General features: G+C 43.2%; 1 protein-coding gene across 1 annotated transcript in view; it reads right to left on the bottom strand.

The window, feature by feature from the left end:
- The window catches only part of LOC106096315 (uncharacterized), a 63,856-nt gene that overhangs the window by 29,947 nt on the left and 19,772 nt on the right, over nt 1-14,137 (bottom strand). The window lies entirely within an intron of this gene.

The raw sequence follows: 14,137 nt of genomic DNA, 5'->3' as shown, positions 1-14,137 counted from the left end.
TCAACTCGAGGAAATCATGTAGTTTGAGTTTATTACTGCGCATTTGTGTTATGGTCGGACGGTTTGCTGTTGTTCGATTCCACTGGCATTACCTCAATTTCGAGAAAAATTTCCTTCCCTTTTAATTTGCAGTCTTCCACAAATCACGACAGTTGACTGAATCATCTCATCATGTGAAATTCAGTCATTTCATTTTAGTTGGATTACCATATCACACATTAGGCTAAGTGTTTTCGGTTTTGTTTTTGTGCTATGCCATCTAAATTGTTCGGCAATTACAAGCGTACAATTTAGAATTGTGTGAAAATTTTTGCTTTGGCGACATGCAAAAATGCAATTATCCACAATTACAATGTAACTAAGTTAGTAAGAAACAAGTAAAAGCATGCTAAGTTCGTCCGGGCCGAATCTTGAGAGCCCACCACTATGGATTCTGGTAAAAATGTATACAAAAACCAGTAAGGAAGGGCAAAAGTCGGACTGTGCCGACTGTATAATACTCTACACCTACCCTATAAGACCAATGTGGGAGCTATATTTAATTCTGAACCAATTTTGATGGACCTCGGTGAGCAAAAATTGTATGGGTTGCCCAAAAAGTAAAAGCCGATTTTTCATATAGTCGGCGTTGACAAATTTTTTCAACGGCTTGTGACTCTGTAATTGCATTCTTTCTTCTGTCAGTTATCAGCTGTTACTTTTAGCTTGCTTTAGAAAAAAAGTGTAAAAAAAGTATATTTGATTAAAGTTTATTCTTTTTTTAAAGTTTTATTAAAAATGCATTTACTTTCTTTTAAAAAATCCGCAATTACTTTTTGGGCAACCCAATATGTTCAAACTATAACAACTACGGATGACAAATGACAACATTATTGCAAATTGCCCAAAATCGGACGAACAAATATATGGGAGCTATATTCAAATCTGAACCGATTTCGAGCAAACTTCTCAGATAATCTGGTAGTCTTCGAGGAAAACGTTGTGCACAATTTTGGCAAGATTGGTCAAACAATGCGCTTGCAGTAGCTCTTGAGGTGAAAAATCTGGCGATATACCTATATGACAGCTATATCTAAATCTGGACCGATTTCTATGACATACACCAGTAATATCGAGAGTCATTAGAAAATCCTTCCTGCAAAATTTCTAAGGAATCCGTTTTAAACTAAGCACTTTCTTGCAATATTACTCAAAATCGGACGAACATATATATGGGAGCTATATGCAAATCTGAACCGATTTCGAGCAAGCTTCTCAGATACTATGGCAGTCGTCGAGGAAAGCGTTTGGCAAAATGTTGACAAGATGGGTCAATAAATGCGCTTGCTGTGACTCCAGAAGTTAAAATCGGGCGATTTATATATATATATATATATATATATATGAGAGGTATATCTAAATCTGAACCGATTTCCCTGCAAGAGAAAATCCTTCCTGTCAAATTTCAAGAGAATCGTTTTACAAAAGACCATTTTATTGCAATTTTACTGCAAATCGGACGAACATATATATGGGAGCTATATCTAAATCTGAACTGATTTCGAGCAAACTTCTCACATACTGTGACAGACGTCGAGGAAAGCGTTATACGAAGTTTTGGGAAGATTGATCAGTAAATGCGCATGCAGTGGCTCTAGGAGTGAAAATCGGGCGATATATATATATATATGAGAGGTATATCTAAATCTGAACCGATTTCCATGAAATTCACCAGTATTGTCGAGAGTCATCAGTAAAACCTTCTTGCCAGATTTCGAGAGAATCGGCTAATAAATGACCATTTTATTGCATTATTACTGAAAATCCGAGGAACATATATATGGGAGCTATAACCAGATCTGAACCGATTTTTTCCAATTTCAATAGGCTTTGCCTCTAGGCTGAAAAACAAGCCTATACCAAATTTGAAGACGATCAGATGAAAATTGTGACCTGTAGTTTGTACACAAATTAATATGGAGAGATAGACAGACAGACGGACGGACAGACAGATGGACAGACGGACATAGCTAAATCAAATCAGAAAGTGATTCTGAGTCGATCGGTATTCTTATCAATGGGTCTAACTCTCTTCCTTTTGGGCGTTACAAAAAAATTCACCAAGTTATAATACCCTGTACAGTACAGTAGTGGTGTAGGGAATACAAATTCACTAAGTTGTAATACCCTGTACCACAGTTGTGGTGTAGGGTATAAAAATCAATTTGTGTTTATTTGTAGGTTTGCTCGTTTGTTTGTGTGCTCCTTATAGACTCAAAAACGTCTGAACCGACATTCTACAAATTTTCACAGATGGTTCATAATGATCCCGTGGTGAAAATAGGGTACTAAATTTTTTGATATCTGAAGGGGGGGGGCGGACCTTCCCCCTTACGCAAATTTTCAGAAACGCCAGATCTGGGAGATGGGTGGTGCGATATAAGCGAAATTTTGTCTGCTTTCTTGTAGTAATCTTCAAACAAAAATTTGGTGTCCAATTTTGGATTTGGGTGTCCAATATGGGACTCAAGTGAATGGTATTTGCGAGTAGATTGCGAATTTGATATTCAAATGTGGGACCAAGTTTCTGGGGGTCCCCCCCTTTCCCAAAAACACCCCCCAAACGGGACTTATTTACTGACCATGGCAATATGGGACTTAAATAAAAGCTATTTGAGTGTAGAATACTAATCTGATATCCAGATGAGGGACCAAGTGTTTGGGGGCCGCCCATCCCCGAGAACATACCCCAAAGAAGACAAATTTACGACCCTAGCAATATGGGACTCAAATGAAATATCTTTGGAAGTAAACCACGAATCTGATATCAATGTTCGGGAAAAGTGTCTATGGGGCCACTCCACCCCCATAACACCACCCAAAATTGAAGTATTTGCTGACCATTGCAATATGAGGCTCAAATGAGGGGTATTTTAGAGTAGAACACCAATTTGATATATTGGGTTGCCCAAAAAGTAAATGCGCATTTTTTAAACGTCAGTAAATGCATTTTTAATAAAACTTAGAATGAACTTTAATCAAATATACTTTTTTTACACTTTTTTTCTAAAGCAAGCTAGAAGTAATAGCTGATAACTGACAGAAGAAAGAATTCAATTACAGAGTCACAAGCCGTTGAAAAAATTTGTCAACGCCGACTGTATGAAAAATTCGCAATTACTTTTTGGGCAACCCAATATATTGGCAAAGCCAAGTCACAGAGTGACCGCCCCATCCCCCAAACCGGTCATGTTTGCCGGCTATGGAAAAATGTAGCTTAAATGAAGTGTATTTGGAAGTAGACTATGAATCTGACATCAACATTCGGGACCAACTGTCTAGGGGACGTCCCACCACCATAACAACCCCCAAGTAGGACGTATTTGCTCACCAAGACAATTTGGGTCTTCACGACTGTGGAGCTCGATATTCATAGTTTTTAGGAACCATACCCCAAAGCGGACATATTTGCTGGCTTTTTCAATAAGGGGTTAAGTGAATGGTATTTGAGATCGGAAAACGAATATGATACCCAATTTTGAGGCCAATGGCAATATGGGTTTCAAATATTTGAGAATAGAGCACGTTGCTGATATACTTTCAAGGCTTAGTGATTGCGGGACCATCCCACTCCCCAAAACACCCCTAAATCGGGCATATTTACCGACCATGTGAGGCTTAAATGAAAGGTATTGTGGGGGCAGAGCAAGAATTGATACCCACTTCCGGGACCAATTTTTGGGGGTTTACCCCTTTCCCAAAATACCCCACAAACAGCTATGTTTTACTGACCATCGCAATATGGGGATCAAATAAAGGTATTTGAGAGGAGAATACGAATCTGTTATCCAAAAGTGGGACCATGTATTGGGGCACCGTCCCTTCCCCCAAAACACCCTCCAAATAGTAAAAATTTACCGACCATGGTAATATGTGGCTCAAACGAAAGATATTTGAGATTTAACAACGAATTTAATAAACAATCTTGCGGCCAAGTGTTTGGGGCACGCCTCATCCCATAATCTCCCCTTGAACCAATGGCAATATGGGGTTTAAAAAATGTTTTTTTTTTAAGGTAGAGCACGATGCTAATATTTTTTGAGGCCTAAGTGCCTGGCGGACAACCTCACCCACAAAACATCCCCAAATTGGACATACATATCTACCGATCTGGGCAATTTGGGGCTCAAACGAAAGGTGTTTGGGAGTATGGCACGAAATTCATACCCTAAGTGGGTATGAAACGGGACCACCTTTCTGGGGGGTCCACACCAAATTATTGTCTAAAACTGCTATAATTTGAGGATTTGTTTACCGATCATCGCAAAATTTGGCAAGAATATTTCTCTTGTGATCAGATCAGTGGTGAATTTCATAGAAATCGGTTCAGATTTAGATAAAGCTACTATTTATATGTCTCTCCCGAGTTTAGCTTTTAGGGCCTTTGCAAGAACACTTATCAAGCGATCTTCTCAAAATTTTGCTCAGCGATTTCCTCCGTGACTCCTACAATATGTACGGATTTGGGTTGAAAGCCTTCATTTCAAATTTAAAAAAAAATTTAATTTAGGGTATCAAAAGATCGATTTTGCCCGACTTTAGCCCATCCTTGATTGTTCTACATTTAAACTTCCTTACTTATCTATAATTTCCTATTCCCTCATACGCCTACATTGGTGATAAAACTTCATAGTTTCTGAGTTAACAGCCCTTTTTATTAGGAAACTCGTCTCGATTAGCTTTGCTAGTTTTGACAACAACTTCAAAGTTCTACAATTATTTTCCCACAATTGAATCAAAATTTTCTATGCTAGGCAAAACAAAAGAAAAATATCTTTAAGGCTGATAATTTTTTCTTCACTCTTTCGCTCTACACTTAGCTGTTATAACCTAATCAACGCATGGCACACAATGAATTTTCCAAAGGAAAAACTTGTTCAACGTGTCTTATCTTGAGACAACTTCTCTCAACAATGCACAAACAACAAACTGTCATTGAAAGGAGGCCGTCCGACTGCAACAATAAACTCAACGCTGTTACAAACAACGGCAAATGAGTTGATGCAACACGTTGATTACTATCAACTGGGAGCGGAAAATGGGGAGGGAAAAACAGTGAGAATTTTCCTAGCCAAGTTGTATTCATAACCCTTCCGCATGATTGGGCTTTGGGGAAGGGTTAGTTGATTGTGGCTGGCCTCAATTACAAGCGTGCCACATGTGAAGTTGAAGTACAAATACATTATTGTTGACTATTAACCCATTGTGAATCGTAGTTCATGTTCCAGAAAAGGATTAATAGTCAAATGAAATGTATTCGTACTTCAATTTCACATATGGCACGCAAGTCTATGAAGGCCACCGAGGTTAGCATGTCCAAACACCTGATTTTAAATCCCAGCTTCAACATCAGAAAAATTTTCAGTGGTGGTTATTCGGTTATTATATATTTGTGTGCTATATTTGTGAGGTATGCTGTCATGTTAACTATTCGGCCAGCTGTTTGGACTCGCCATAAAAAGGAGGCCCCCTTATCATGAGCACCACACCGGCTGTGTGGTACTCATACTTGTGTGGTGTGAGCTCCGACTTGTGTGGTGTCCATCGTTATCATGCGAAGCTTAGCTGAAAGCTACCGAACGCGTCCACAGGTTGCGGATGGTGGAAAGCTCCGTTTTTATGCGGAGTAGCTGCAAATGCGGCCACGAACAGTCAGAGATTTTCGACAGGAGAATCTCAGTGAGGAGTCATGTCGCGCTGGCTCTTAATTAAATGCTGAGTGTCAATGATACTCGTGATGATAAGGCGAGTTATTGGGGCCTTTAAATAACCAATGGCCAACAACAGCGTCTGTTCCCAGGTTAGGGGCGCCTGTATGCGAGCGCCGGATCTTGGAGCAAGCGGATGGTCACAACGAGTGCAATGTGCAATCCCACAAAACCCATGCGGTTGGGGCGCTGGGCCAGTCACCCGCCCTCGGAAAACTATGAGAACTACTATGAGAAACAAAGGAATAGTAAAACGGACTCCCCCAACGTTGACGACCCAAGCAAAAGAAAAAAGGACCATGATTTGCGGATCTGCACATGGAATGTCCGCACTCTTTATAGAGAAGGTGCAGTTTATGAGCTGGCGGATATATGAGAGAAATACAAGTCAGATATTATCGCCTTACAGAAAGTGCGATGGACTGGGAATGTGGATGTTTGGCTGTGGATTTGTGATTAGTCGGAGACTGAAAAACCGTGTGTCCAACTTTACTCCGTTGGATGAGAGGCTAGCCAGAATTCGCATGAAAGCCAAATTCTTCAACATCAGCCTTATTTATGTCCATGCCCCGATGGAAGGCAAAGACGAGCAGATCAGAGATATTTTCCACGACCGCCAGGAGAGAGAAAATGACCCCAGCCCTGCCCATGATATTAACATCGTTCTGAGAGATTTTAATGCGAAGTTAGGGAAGAAAAACATTTTTGGTCCAACAGTCTGAAAGTTAAGCCTCCACGAGATAACGTTCAGTAATGGGTTGAGGCTGATAGATTTCGCCGCTGTAAAAAACATGGTAGTTAATAGCACCAGCAGTCAGTAGAACCCCTCCTGGCTCTCTCGTCCGTCCTCTCATTCTCTGGAATCCCCCTCATGCCCGGAAACCAAAGTCAGCGTCACATCGTGTGTCCAGAGCTTATCCAGGGGTTCCACACAGTCCGCCACGCATCCCGACCTCACCATCCTCGACCCCAAGGCTTTGAGCGCCGCCATACTGTCCACATAAATTCTAAATTTTGAGGGCGGTAAGCCTCTTACCAGAATATCTCTTGCGGCTACTGCAATGGCACAGACCTCTGCCTGAAAGACGGTACACTCGTCCGGTAGTCTCAGAGACATACTGACATTGAGTGCATCAGAGTAGACCCCCAATTCAGTCCCTGACTCCATCTTGGAGCCATCTGTGTAGATCGAGGTTTCATCCTCCTCTCCTGGCGCTCTCGTCCGCCCTCTCATTCCCTGGAATCCCCTCATTCCGGGGAACCCATGCCAGCGTCACATCGTGTGTCCAGAGCCTATCCAGGGGTTCCACACAGTCCGCCACGCATCCCGACTTCACCATCCTCGACCCCAAGGCCTTGAGCGCCGCCATACTGTCTACATAAATTCTGAGTTTAAAGGGCGGTAGGCCTCTTAACAGAATTTCTCTTGCGGCTACTACAATGGCACAGACCTCTGCCTGAAAGACGGTACACTCGTCCGGTAGTCTCAGAGACATACTGACATTGCGTACATCAGAGTAGACCCCTAATTCAGTCCTTGACTCCATCTTGGAGCCATCTGTGTAGATCGAGGTTCCATCCTCCTCTCCTGACGCACTCGTCCGCCCTCTCATTCCTTGGAATCCCCTCATGCCCGAGAACCCACGTCAGCGTCACACCGTGTGCCCAGAGCCTATCTAGGGATTTCAAACATTCCACCACGCATCTCGACCTCACCATCCTCTACCCCAAGGTCTTGAGCGGCGCCATTCTGTCCACATAAATTCTAAATTTTGAGGGCGGTAGGAATTTCTGCCTGAATTTCTCTTGCGGCTACTAAAATGGCACAGACCTCTGCCTGAAAGACCGTACACTCATCCGGCACTCAATATCAGAGACATGCTGACATTGAGTACATCAGCATAGACCCCCAATTCAGTCCCTGACTCCATCTTGGAGCCATCTGTGTAGATCGAGGTTTCATCCTCCTCTTCAGGCGCTCTCGTCCGCTCTCTCATTCCCCCTCATTCACGGGAACCCATGCCAGCGTCACATCGTGTGCCCAGAGCCTATCCAGGGTTTCCACACAGTCCGCCACGCATCCCGACCTTACCATCCTCTACCCCAAGGCCTTGTGCGCCGCCATACTGTCCACATAAATTCTGAGTTTCGAGGGTGGTAGGCCCCTTGCCAGAATTTCTATTGCGGCTTCTTCAATGGCACAGACCTCTGCCTGAAAAAAACGTACACTCGTCCGGCAGTCTTAGAGATATACTGACATTGAGTGCATCAGAGTAGATCCCCAATTCAGTCGCTGACTCCATTTTGGAGCCATCTGTGTTGATCGAGGTCTTATCCTACTCAAATACACCATCCGCCCTCCATTCGTGCCTCTCAGGAAAACGAATCGCGAATGCCCTCACTCCAGTCGGCACTGGTGCCATGAAGTCGGGGATCCTCCTCAGTCTACCCTCCATATTCATAACACCCAGAATCGAACTGTGGCCGCAATCAGTTCGAACTGTGGCATGCTGAAGGTGGACTTCAGCATGCCGAGCTCTCTCAGCCTAAGCGCGACCCTGGCGGTGCAGTTGCAAATATAGGCCCCAATGGGCTTCATATCCAGCATCACCTTCAGGCCTGCCGGCGGTGCGGATCTCAGCGCCCCTGTGATCGCGACGCAGGCCAGTCTCAGGACCTTCTCGAACTCCTTCTTACGCGTCCTCTTCCTCATGAGATTCCACATCATCGGTGAGAACACCCCTCTTTGGGGCGTTCCTCTGGTCACCCGCCTTCTGACCACCCAAGTTTGCATTAATAGTTCTGCCATAAAGCATATTAGTTGTCCATTGGGAGATTAAGGGGTGAATCCCCGTGCGGTCTTGTGCGGCGACTATCGCCCCAACCTCCATATCATTGAAAGCCTCAATATCCAAGAAGGCCGCCAAAATGTGATCCTTCCGTCGGAGAGACGATTGGTTGGCACTTGAAGAATCATGGGTTCGAATCCTGGCGAGACCATCAGAACACAAGTAAAAGCGTGCTAAGTTCGGCCGGGCCGAATCTTATATACCCTCCCCCATAGATCGCATTTTTCGAGCTCTTTTCCCGATATATCTTTTTAGGAAAACAAAAGATAAAAGAAAGGAATTGCTATAATATTGGAGCTATGTCAAGTTAAGGTCCGGTCTGCACTGAATGTTGGAGACCATAGCAAAAGTCGTTGTATAAAATTTCAGCCACTTCGAGTAAGAATTATACCCTTTAGGGTCTCACGAAGTAATATAGGGAGATCGGTTTATATGGGAGCTATATCAGGCTATGGACCGACTCGGACCATATTTGACACGTATGTTGAAGGTCATGGGAGAAGCCGTTGTTCTAAATTTCGGCCAAATCGGATAAAAATTACGCCCTCTGGTGGCTCAAGAAGTCAAGATCCCAAATTGGTTTAAATGGCAGCTATATCAGGTTATTCACCGATTTCAACCATACTCAGCACAGTTGTTGGAAGTCAAAATAAAACACCTCGTGGTAAATTTCAGCCGAAGCGGATAAGAATTGTGCCCTCTACTGGCTTAAGAAGTCAAGACCCGATATCGGTTTATATGGCAGCTATATCAAGTTATGGACTGATTTCGACCATACTCAGCACATTTATTGGAAGTCATAATAAAACACATCATGCTAAATTTCAGACAAATCGGATAAGAATTGTGATCTCTAGTGACTAAAGAAGTCAAGACCCCAGATCGGTTTATATGACAGCTATATCAGGTTATGGACTGATTTCGACCATACTCAGCACATTTGTTGGAAGTCATAATAAAACACCTCATGCAAAATTTCAGCCAAATCGGATAAGAACTGCGCCCTCTAGTGGCTCAAGAAGTCAAGACCCCAGATCGGTTTATATGGCAGCTATATCATTTTATGGACCGATTTGAACCATACTTCGCACAGTTGTTGAAAGTCATAGCGAAACACGTCGTGCGATATTGCATTCCAATCGGGTAAGAATTGCGCCCTCTAGAGGCTCAAGAAGTCAAGACCCAAGATCGGTTTATATGGCAGCTATATCAAAACATGGACCGATATGGCCCATTTACAATCAAAACTGACCTACACCAATAAGAAGTATTTGTGCACAATTTCAAGCGGCTAGCTTTACTCCTACGAAAGTTTGCGTGCTTTCGACAGACAGACGGACGGACGGACATGGCTAGATCGACATAAAATGTCACGACGATCAAGAAAACATGTACTTTATAGGACCTCAGACAAATATTTCGAGTAGTTACAAACAGAATGACGAATTTAGTATACCCCCATCCTATGGTGGAGGGTATACAAATTTTCAGCGGTGGTTCTCCCCTCCTAATGTTGGCAACATTTGTGAGGTACTATGCCATGTAAAAATTTCTCTCCAAAGAGGTGTCGCTCTGCGGCACGCCGTTCGGACTCGGCTTTAAAAAAGGAGGTCCCTTATCATTGAACTGAAAAACTTGAATCGGACTGCCCTCATTGATATGTGAGAAGTTTGCCCCTGTTCCTTAGTGGAATGTACATGGGCTAAATTTGCAAACTTTTACCTCAAAGGGTTAATGCAAAGGAGTTAAACCAATTTCCTATGCGCAAACAGCAATTACAATGAAAACAATAATTACCAGTGTAAAATGCATAAAATGTAGGAGTTTATCTTTTTGTTGCCAGTATAACTAAAGCAAAAAAAAAAAAAAAACACAATCTCAAAGCCACATGTGCAAAGATTCCCAGTGCCTGTATGGCAAGTGATGGCAGACTATAAAGGAAAAAATTCATTAGAAAATTGCTTGCCGTTTTAACTACAATTATCTAATATGCTCAAAAGAGAAACAGCAAATTATTTGGAAAATTACAAAGATTAGCCGAAGACACTTTAAACGTTTCTGCAAAAATCATTTTTATTTGCTGCTGATTTTCACAAGGAGGTCAGTGACATATATGTGAGCTGCCAGTTTCAGGGGGAATGATGAACTTCAGAGAAGGCCTTTGGCAGGGGCATTTCAATCAAGCGACACACAGCACACCACACATGTCATTCAAATGATGTCATTCATGCAATAGTTGATGATTGGACTTGGAGTTTTCATGTCATGTTCATGACAAACTTAAAAACCAGAGCCAAAGAAAAACAACCATGCTGAGATTGTTAAACTGAACTAATTTTCCCGCACTTCAATGTTTGCGAAAAAAAAATTTCAAAAAAAACATAGACTCAGTCAGTTAGTCAGACAGTTAGACTTGTACAAAAATTTGTTTGCATTCATTAAAGCAGCGCTTCTATTTTCAGCGAACAGGAGACACACCCAAGTGGAATGTAAATTATTGCAATTTCCCTTTGTAAATATAAATCAAATGAATACTAATAAATTATTTGCATTGTTTTCCACTGCCTCCGAGTTCAATGAAGCCCATTTTTCTTTTTGAACAACAAGCAACCAACCAACAATAAAACATTTGTATTTTTTGTTAGCATCTACAGAAGCATCATTAAAAGCCTTATTGCCTCATGTCCGCATGACAGCGAAGGTGTAGTCAATTTTTTTTCTGTGCCGAATGAATAAAACAATAAAAATTATCTTATATATAACAAGTAAGAGCGTGCTAAGTTCGGCCGGGCCGAATCTTATATACCCTCCACCATTCATCGCATTTGTCGAGTTCTATGCGCGATAGCTCTTTTTAGACAAACATGGAATATTGAATAAGAACTGTTATGCTATTGGAGCTATATCAAGTTATAGTCCGATTCGGACCATAAATGAATGCTGAACATTGTAGAAGTCATTGTGTAATATTTCAGTTCATTCGGATAAGAATTGCGCCTTGTAGGGGCTCAAGAAGCAAAATCGGGAGATAGGTTTATATGAGAGCTGTATCAAGCTATTGATCGATTCAGACCATATTAGACACGTATGTTAAAGGTCATGAGAGAAGCCGTTGTGGAAAATTTCAGCCAAATCGGATGAGAATTGCGCCCTCTAGAGGTTCAAGAAGTCAAGATCCCAGATTGGTTTATATGGCAGCTATATCAGGTTCTTGGAGGTCATAACAGAACACCTCATCCAAAATTTCGGCCAAATCCGATAAGAATTGCGCGCTCTAGAGGCTCAAGAAGTCAAGATCCAAGATCGGTTTATATGGCAGCTATATCAGGTTCTATACCGATTTACGCCATACTTTGCACAGTTATTGGAAGTCATAACAAAACACCTCATGCAAAATTTCGGCCAAATCGGATAAGAATTGCGCGCTCTAGAGGCTCAAGAAGTCAAGATCCCAGATTGGTTTATATGGCAGCTATATCAGGTTCTTGGAGTCCATAACAGAACACCTCATACAAAATTTCGGCCAAATCGGATAAGAATTGCGAGCTCTAGAGGCTAAAGAAGTCGAGACCCAAGATCGGTTTATATGACAACTATACCAGATTATGAACCGATTTTAATCATACATAGCACAGTTGTTGAAAGTGACACCAAAACACTACGTGCAAAATTTCAGTTAAATCGGACGAGAATTGCGCTCTCTAGAGGTTTAAGAAGTCAAGACCCAAGATCGGTTTATATGTCAGCTATATCAAAACATTGACCGATTAAGGGAATACTTAGCGTAGTTGTTGGAAGTGCTACCAAAACACTAGGTGCAACATTTCAATAAAATCGAAGGAGAATTGCGCCTTCTAGAGGCTCAAAAAGTCAAGACCCAAGATCGGTTTATATGACAACTATACCAGATTATGAACCGATTTTAATCATACATAGCACAGTTGTTGAAAGTGACACCAAAACACTACGTGCAAAATTTCAGTTAAATCGGACGAGAATTGCGCTCTCTAGAGGTTTAAGAAGTCAAGACCCAAGATCGGTTTATATGTCAGCTATATCAAAACATTGACCGATTAAGGGAATACTTAGCGTAGTTGTTGGAAGTGCTACCAAAACACTAGGTGCAACATTTCAATAAAATCGAAGGAGAATTGCGCCTTCTAGAGGCTCAAAAAGTCAAGACCCAAGATCTATGTCAAAACATGGACCGATGTAAACATTACTTAGCACAGTTGTTGGAAGTAAGATCAAAACACGATGTGCGAAATTTCAGTCAAATCGGACGAGAATTGCGCCCTCTAGAGGCACAAGAAGTCAAGACCCTCAGATCGGTTTATATGGCAGCTATATCAAAACATGGACCTATGTAAACCGTACTCAGTGCACTTGTTAGAAGTCATAATAAAACACCTCACGCAAAATTTCACCCAAATCGGATAAGAATTGTGCCCTCTAGCGGCTCAAGAAGTCGAGATCCCAGATCGGTTTATATGGCAGCTATATCAAAACGTGGACCGATATAGCCCATTTACAATCCCAACCGACCTACACTACTGAGAAGTATTTGTGCAGAATTTCAAGCGGCTAGCTTTACTCCTTCGAAAGTTAGCGTCCTTTCGACAGGCAGACGGACGGATAGACGGACGGACATGGCTAGTTCAACTTAAAATGTCATGACGATCAAGAATATACACACTTTATGGGGCTTTAGAGGAATATTTCGAGGAGTTATAAAAAGGATGACGAAATAAGTATACCCCCATCCTATGGTGGGGGGTATAAAAATTATATTTTGTCGGGGCAAAGCTGATTTTGAGATTCGAAACCACTCCGCTCTCGATCCGGCAAAAAAAGCTCTGGTCCACTACAAGTTCCACGCCCCACGCCCCACTCCGCTCCACGCTCCACTCCGCTCCACGCTCCACTTTGCTCCACGCTCCACTCCGCTCCACGCTCCACTCCGCTTCACGATCCACTCCGCTCCACGCTCCACGCTCCACTCCGCTCCACGCTCCACTCCGCTCCACGCTCCACTCCGCTCCACTCCGCTCCACGCTCCACTCCGCTCCACGCTCCACTCCGCTCCACTCCGCTCCACGCTCCACTCCGCTCCACGCTCCACTCCGCTCCACGCTCCACTCCGCTCCACGCTCCACTCCGCTCCACGCTCCACTCCGCTCCACGCTCCACTCCGCTCCACGCTCCACGCTCCACTCCGCTCCACGCTCCACGCCCCACTCCGCTACACTCACCACGCCCCACTCCGCTCCACGATCCACTCTACTCCACGCTCCATTCCGCTCTACCCCCCACTCCGCTACACGCACCACGCCCCACTCCGCTCCACTATCCACTCTACTCCACGCTCCAATCCGCTCCACGCCCCACTCCGCTCCACGATCCACTCTACTCCACGCTCCACTCCGCTCCAAGCTCCACTCCGCTCCACGCTCCACTACGCTCCACCCCACTCCAAGCTCCACTCCGCTCCAAGCTTCACCCCGCTCCACGCTGCGAATCCCAGGTTAAAACTGAACGGAA

This window comes from Stomoxys calcitrans, chromosome 3 (genome assembly GCF_963082655.1).
Source record: "Stomoxys calcitrans chromosome 3, idStoCalc2.1, whole genome shotgun sequence".
Classification (NCBI taxonomy): Eukaryota; Metazoa; Arthropoda; class Insecta; order Diptera; family Muscidae; genus Stomoxys; species Stomoxys calcitrans.
This window is presented reverse-complemented; position numbering and strand designations above follow the sequence as displayed.